The following is an 8,301-nucleotide window of genomic DNA, read 5'->3' as shown; positions in this document are numbered from 1 at the left end:
AATATTAGCAGAGAAATGAATAAAGGAAGACTTACAAAGAAGAGAATATGTCATTTTCTTTGGGCAAATACTGAGAGTCTGGATATAAGCAAGAGGAATTTGCCTTTTTCATTAATAAATTTGACCTAGCTGGTATTAATTAATTTAGTGGGAGGATTTCTGTGATCAGACAGTTGAAATCACTTTTTATAGCTAAGCCAGGAAGGAGTTACCATGAAATAGCAGAATGGTACTGTGTGTCACAAATAGTATTGCCTCTTTCTGTCTCCAATAAGGGAAACCTTATCTCAAAAGTTTATGAACCACAAGATAAATATCTCTTCAAACATTCTCTACAGTGTATGGAGAAAATGTTGAATTATTATTGGGTGACTTAGTCTGAACAATGTATTCTGGACATCCCATGGTGACAAGAGACTTTCTAAAGCTTACGTACGACAGTTTCTTATATTGAAAACCAACACTGAAAATATATATTAGACTTGCCAGCTAATAGAGATGTTATTCAAAGAGTTAAATATTAGTGCTTATAGCAGTTACTAAAATTAGTCATTTTAAAATCAAGTATTTTAAAGAGCTAGTCACGAAGCTCTCTGGATCACAGCTGTCAACTTGAAATTATTCCTAAATCAGAAGGAAAATTTTAAAGGTCTGGAAGAAACTAAAGTGAGATGTATATTTGAATAGGCTAGATGGAATTACCCAGGTGACTGCGGGCTTGCCTCCTTGATAGTAGTCTTAGATTAAATAATGAAATTGATGATATATTTAATAAAAGATTAAAACAATATAGTTAAGATTTATGGAAACAGATTTTGTCAAAGAACAGTACTACTTCTCATGAAATTATGAGTTTTAGAGTAACAGTAATTGTCCTGATATATTATACTTGGTCTTTGAACACCTCGGATCGGAACACACCTTGATAAACAGCTGAGATACAAATAGAGATAATTCATCATCAGACAATAATGAACCAAAGGCTGTAATATATCAATATCCTATATTTTTTTTAGCTCAAGACTGACTGTTCTTTAAAATGTTTTTCTAGCTCAAGTGGGGTTAGTGACATGGGGCAGAGAAGTCCAACAGGCTGTGTGGGAAGTCAGGCTAGATCACAGTAGTTCCCTCTAGCTACAAAATCTTCCTAGTGCAAAATRAAGATAGACCATAATGTTTTGTGGCACCTCAGGACAGCAAATGTTCCTCAGGGGTTCCTTCCCCATGGCCCAGGTCTGCTACTCCAAACAGAAATTACAAGGGATTCTCTTACACAGTAGGAGGAAGGCAGTGTCAGGACCTTTACTTCTACCAATGCGGCTGAACCACCATTCAGGGAGTATCTGCATAGATGTCTGCATTGGGTTCCTTCCTGCCCCTGAAATCCTCTGCAAAGGTGGCAGTGTAACAGTGGCATAAGTTGTATGGGATGACTCTCGSAGTTACTGTTGCTAAAAGTAGGCAGATACCTATACCCTGCTTGTCCTTTGTTCGTTTTTTCAATGAGGATGAGAAAGTTATGTTAAATTTTAAAAGATATCTACAGGTTTGCTATATCACCCAACTGCTGCTGCTGAGGCCYATAATGTCCATGTCTTTATCTGATTCAGCTTCTGTGAGGCTGCATACATACCATTAAAAACTRAATTTGGCCATTTAAACCTCTCTCCTTGATACAGAAGGAAGCTAGACTGAGTGTAGATTGAGTATAGATTTAGCATTTGGAAAATAGTCTTTTTTGCAGGGTACATTTGAGAGAGAAARTATTTACAGGCACTGGTAAGTATATGGTAGATAGTATGGAGCGCCACAGAACAGATCTATTTTTAGATACTCATCTCTGAGTTTTGAAATGCATTACAAGACACTCTGTGACGGAAGTAAGTTTTAAGAAATTCAGACTAGCTATAAATATTGCTTGAGGGATGTCCCTGTAAGGCATATCACCAAATGATTTTCTTATCTTCTAGGCTTTGAACTGTAGACTGTAGTAATTAGTGCTGGGAAAGACCTGTTGGATCATCTAAACTGCTACATGGAATTCAGGACTGTTCCTCTTCCTAATGTTTTGCCTCATCTAATTTATATATCCTTGGGAAAAAAAAATCCCCTGGGAAACTATTTCACAACTAGCTTGCACAGTCAAAAACTTTTCTGGTGACATTTATTCCAAGTATGTCTTTTCTTATCTCATTACACTCTTGTCATTATACTCTTCTGTGCTATGTAAAACAATTCCTCCTTAGGGTCCTGTATACTGTGTGCTGCAAGCATAGAATGTTACATTCCTTCTTTGCTAAACTACACAAGTATTTAGCTTTATTCACTTTTGTTTTTTCCTTAGCTGCCTCCAGTGTGTCTATGTCTCACATGGAATTTGCAGCTGAAATCACAGCTGAGATGCATAAAGTAGCAATTGTTACCTTGCAAATGCAAGATGTCATCTGCCACTGGGAAGGAAAAGGACCATAGGTTAGTGAAACAGGTTGCCTATTTGGGAGAAAAATCTTCTTCACTGTTTTCATAGCTGAATATATGTGATTTGGAAAACAAGCCAAGCTCATTTTGACAAGATGTGAAGAAGAGCTGCCCAAGAGCAATTCTCTGGTGAGGAGAGAATGAATAGTATATTGCCATCTAACTTTAAAAACCAAAGGTACTCTCCACATGAGCTTTCAAGATTGCCTCTGTGCACACCCAAGAGAAAATCATTCCAGGGTATGGTTCACTCAGTAATAAATGCAGCATCTAAAATGGGTGGGATGGATTACCCTCCAGAGATTCCTCTTCTCTACTGACTTAAAGATGGCCTCACTGAGGCTATCAGCCTAATTTTTAGGTGGCTAAAATTAGCTGAGGTTAATCTTGTTTACTTCTTCCCAAGCTAATCATAACTGATCTCTCCTTGTGCTGATACAACTCCTTTCCAACTTTCAGAGCAGAGTCCCCAACCACATAGTCTCATATGCTGGCTGTGATGGCTGAACTTGTCTCCTTTGAACTCTKGGCCTATAGGTCTATTCCCCTTGGGAGCACCAATTCATAGTATGTGCTCACTGCACTTCTATCAGCAAAGGCTTATTTGACTGAGAAATTAAGACAAAACAACTCATTAGAATAGTCCCAGTCTCTGCCTTTTTTTTTTTTTTCCTTTCTCTTTTTGCTTGTCATTGTGGAAGTCAGGGATATGATACCTGCTTTAGGCATCCTTATCAGGCCTACATCCCCCACAAGATGTTCTTGCTAAGAACAAAACTGCAACTCTTCCTCTTCCTGAGGGAAGTTTTAACTACATAGGCTTTGTCTGTGCTGCCTGACAGACTGTAGTTAGAAGGTAGTCTGAAACATGATGTGCTCTCTCACTTATAATCCACCCTGCCAGCTTCAGCATGCCTTTGTGTTGGGTGCAATGTGACCAGACATCAAGTCTCAGCTCAAGCATCTTGTGAACCCCACCAACTTTTGCTGCAAAACAGGACTAGGAGAGATCCTACTCAGCATTAGCTACGTGACATCACTGCAAAGGCTGATGGGCACATGGTGAAAGTGTTGGTCCAAACGCTGTGCCCAGCTCATCTGCACCACAGGCATGGGTGGGGTAACACAAGGTCTAATCTTCTCCTTTCCTGTGGTCACTAAACACAGGCTGCTCTTTAAACAAACTGGGCACAAGGTGTGTTTAATCTCAAACTAGAGCTTAACGGCAGTCTAGTAACCCCCTCAATGCCCTTTAGTTTCTCAGTATACAGTAACTTCATTGTCACAAACAGCACTTATAAAGTGTTATGGTTCACTATTGCTAGATGAGTGCATCAAGGATTCATAACTATCAGACAGTGCTAAAACCCACAGCAGAACCTAGACAAAGCAGACACACACTAGCATGAAAACAAAAAYGGTAGTGATGAAAGTAAACCAGCTCTGCGTAAGGTTCCCTTTTTCTGGGAAGTCCTGAACTTCTCCGTTAGTGCAGTTGAAGTAAATGCATTATTTTTAAGGTGTTATTTTAAGATTACTTCACTGTATTGATATGCTGTTTATCCAAACGGTGAAGATGCAGTGTCTTGCAAGAATCTCAGTCTTGCTGGAACAAATCCAGGTGTCTGTTTTATTTCAACATATTTTCAYTATCATGAAATTAAAGGGGCACTCTTAGTTTAAATATCAGTTGTAAGAAATGCTTACTGTGATTACCAGTAAATCCCAAGATCTGTGTGGTTTAGAGCATGTACAAAATATATATTGCTGTGACTTTTGAACCAAGCTGAATTAATATACTGTTCCTCCTTTTTTTCAGTTAGTTTATTTTATGTATCTCATAGTTTGATCAAACTTTCAAACAAGTATTTAGAGAATCACACTTCCTATTTGACAGGTTTAGTAATCATGATAATTTCAACTGATGGCTGTGGAAAAAATCTGTGAAATTATTCCTAAGTGCCCTGACTGGCACAGTTTGTATAGTTACATTTGCAGATGAAATTATGCAATCTAARCCTTACCCTATTAGTGTAAACTGCCGCTTAGATGCTCAGATTTTCTCATTCACCTAGGAAGAAGATAGAAAGATTGGGTGAGATGCACCTTACCTAACTGTAAGCATTGCAAAGTTGATTTAAGCTCTCCTTCTAGACAACGGAAGGAAATAGGCACCTTAAAGGATGATTGTCTGGCATATCCTTAATGTCATTTTAGGAGATAAYGAACCCTTCTGTGAGGAAGCCCATGAAGGTCTGCAAAGGAAGCCTAGGGTGATCATGCCTCGCTTTTCGTTGCCTTTGGGCAAAGTAATCCTGTCCGTGGCTATGGAGTCTTCCACCCTGCTCCGCTGCATCACACTTSCTGATGACAAGATTTTTATTAAGAAAGGAAGGACATATACATATCTGCTCTGTGTGTGTATATATATATGTAATGTACACACTCAACGTGTGAATTCTCCCATTTGACAACCTTTTTCATAAACCAAACAACTAAGAATTTCATTTTTYGTATATTTTCCTTAAGAGTTAACACAGAAAAAGCATCCTGGTTCTATGAATGAAGAGTAAGTGCCTCTCCCACCACACTGCCTCCACAGTCTTGGAAAATGGAAAAAAAAATGCTGCAACATACTTGAGGCAAATCTGTGCTCTTCCCATCACTGCAGCACTTGATGGAACAGTTGCCACCATATTTGTCCTCATAACAATCCAGTGAGATAAAACGTAATCTCACATTCATTGCACAGATCAGGAACTGAGGTACCAAAGAGCAAAGAGCCTTGCTGAAGTCATGCCACGAATTAGGGGTAGAGATGGGAAGAGGACTGGCTTCTCTAACGTCCCAGCCTTGTGCCCTAGTTAATGATCAGCCTTCCTTTCAAAATATGCTGTTCTCAAAAGAATAAAGAGAGTGTCTTCTCCTTGAACTTCTTCCTCTTGCAGTTAGAAAGAGTTTTGGGAAACAGGGTATCTGTGCACAGGGGTCTCTAAGCCATGCAATGAAAAAAGAGCCTGCTGAATAGGTGCCATTGCATTGGGAAGCTCCAGATCTTTTCTGTTGCATTACATCAGCAGTGAGCAATGGGAGGACTCATTTGAGCCAACTGTGGGTTGTCATTCTTCCTTCCAGACTCAGTGGCCTCTGAAATCACTCCATTGTCTGTGGCGGAATCTGGCTCTGGCCCATAATGCCAGGTTACTTCACTTCCCTGCAGAATAAAAGATTTCTTCAACCATGAGAAATTGTCTTCTGACAGTGCCATTCATTAGGGCTCCCACCTGTAGACTGTTTCATTTTCAGCTTACTTGCAAGGTGGTGAAAAGTCAGCATGTGTGTTATCACTTGACAATATAATACAGCTAATACCTCTTCACCCTTACGTATGTTGTCACTTATTGCTCTTTGCCTTAACAATGGCTCRCAGTAACACACAGATCTTGGAATTTACTCTTTTTTTAAAAAAGCTTGTACAGTCCAATTTCACCAGGTCTCTTGTTTCTTAGGAATTACATACATTAAAAAGATTTGTAATTGCTTTTCCCCCTTCTTTTTATCAGACATATTAGATTCTCCTTAYAGCTAGTGGAGAGAACTGGGCAGTGGTTTACTCTTTCTTATGCAAAGCACTAAGATAGGCCAGGTGAACTGTCCTTTCTAAGCTTATGAGTCAGTGTATGTTTTAGAACTAGTTAAAAATCTAGGTGTTTTTATGGTAACCAATTGACTCATAACTTCGTTTAAAACTACAGCTTTTTTTTTCCTCCTGCTTTCAGCATGAAAGTTTAGCCCAACACCTTTTTTAAGGTTTCATTCTCAGAAGTCCTGCAGAAATCAAGTCTTGTCATTCTTACTCATCTGTCTGCTTTGTACATAGATGTACGTGTCTCATAATCTATGTTAACYGAAATACTGTGGTGTGTTAGTCATGGACCAGCTCCCTATGGTGGTAGGTACTGTACAAACACAATACAAGAAGAAAATGGTCCGTTCCGCCTAATCAGAAGTAAGGAGACAGCACTCAGTACAAAGTAAGTACAAAGGGAACACCTCTGATGTAGACCTCTACATGTAACTTTATGGTTTGAGCGACTTGCCTAAACACAGGTCTCTAGTCTCATTTAAGATGCCCTAGGCCATCCTGCCTGACTTTCAACTGCTGCTCCAGAATGGAAAGGTCTGTAGTCTTATACTGTATCATGGATAGCCAAGGAAATCACAGTCCCTTGCAGTTATGAGTTGAACCCCACTATACGTGTTAGCAGTATTTTCTTTCCCTGTCTCTCTGCCCACTGTGAATATTTCTATCACTGTTGTATCTTCTAGCATGGTGCCTCTTTGAACTTGTGTCTTGAGATTAAAGTCCTTCTGTAGTCAGAAATTATTCACAGTCACTGTAAATAAGAATTGGGGTAAAATATACAAAATAGTTATGCTAATATTTATTCCTTCTTCTTGCTGAGACTCTTGAAAAACTGTGTGATAAAGAAAAGTGGATACATCTGAGCTAGAACTGAGAAGGGATATAAAGACAGCTTTCACGGGAAGGTCTTGGGTCACTGGAAGTGACTACTGGGCAATCTGTAGATTTTCAGAAGAGTGATCAAGAGGTCTGATTCAGTGTGGCGGCCTATGACAGCCAGGAAGACTGATGATAGGAAAGTCAGGAAGGTCCAGAAGCAAAACTGGCAATTGACAGAAGGCTGTATGCATATGGAAACCAAGAGCCYGTTTGGACCGTTGCTGTAGCTCCAACTCCCACTACATGACGTGATCAAATCTCAACAAGCTCCCTCCTTCCAAGATGCAGACCAAGTCCTCTGTSCATGCAAAACTTCCAAAACATATAGGGCCAAGCAACCTGAGCAGCAGGGCTGCATATCTCTGAGCAGGACGTAGATGCAGAGGCCAGATGCCCCACGAGGGAGGGATATTATTAGTGTATCATTTAGCATAGTAATATTATAATCATTAAGGTTTAGTATATCATTAACATCACTCTGATGCAGTGCTACTTGTTAGCKCAGGGCCAGTTCTTAGCCGACTACTGATTTTCCAGCTATCTTCCTCACTGCTTCACGATCCATTTCTGGTGACTTCGCAGCAGCAGAACTGGTATCACCAGCCCCTGCTTCCTTCTAACACCAGTCGCCTTCTCTAGCTGGGTCTCTGCTGAAAATGTTTGGCCCCTATCCCTGGGGAATGCCTCCTGATGTTGTAAATCTTGTCTGATCGCCCACGTGAGCTGAGAAAGCGTCGTCTGCCTGAACACACTTTTCAGAGTGTTTCTCWTTTTTTTGTACCCATCACTTTTTCCAACCTCCTGCGAAACTCCTTTTGCAAACTGAAATGGGGTTGGTGCTAGATCCAAAYAAATGCAAGTTTAAAAATCATGTTATGAACCGAAGTTCCTGTAGCGCCTCAGCTCCTCGCGCAGGGCCTGGGGCAGGGCGGACCCTGCGCGCCCCCAGCTTTGCTAGTCCTTCGCAGCAGCTGAGGGGCCAGGGGAAAGCAGCACACGAATCAATTCCTGCAAAATTTGTATTTGCCTTCTGGGGTAATAGTGATCAGCTGGGAATTTTGGCAAAAACCTTTGTGGGTTTTTCTCTCGGAGTTAAAACATGTTGAAGGATTTTTGCCTTCTTGGCTCCAGTCCCCTCTTTCCCTGGCCAGATACCGTTACGAGGGTTCAAGAGGATGGGTAATTAAAGCGCGTACGAAGAACGTGCCTGACGTTAAAGTCAAATATCTGCCTGATGCGGTAAGAGACGTGGGGGGCCGCGGAGCTCCCCGGCATCTGCTCCCAGGCAGGGCCCCCAC

This window comes from Rhea americana, unplaced genomic scaffold (assembly GCF_003343005.1).
Source record: "Rhea americana isolate MKP2758 unplaced genomic scaffold, rheAme1 scaffold_208, whole genome shotgun sequence".
In the NCBI taxonomy this organism is placed as follows: domain Eukaryota; kingdom Metazoa; phylum Chordata; class Aves; order Rheiformes; family Rheidae; genus Rhea; species Rhea americana.
This window is presented reverse-complemented; position numbering follows the sequence as displayed.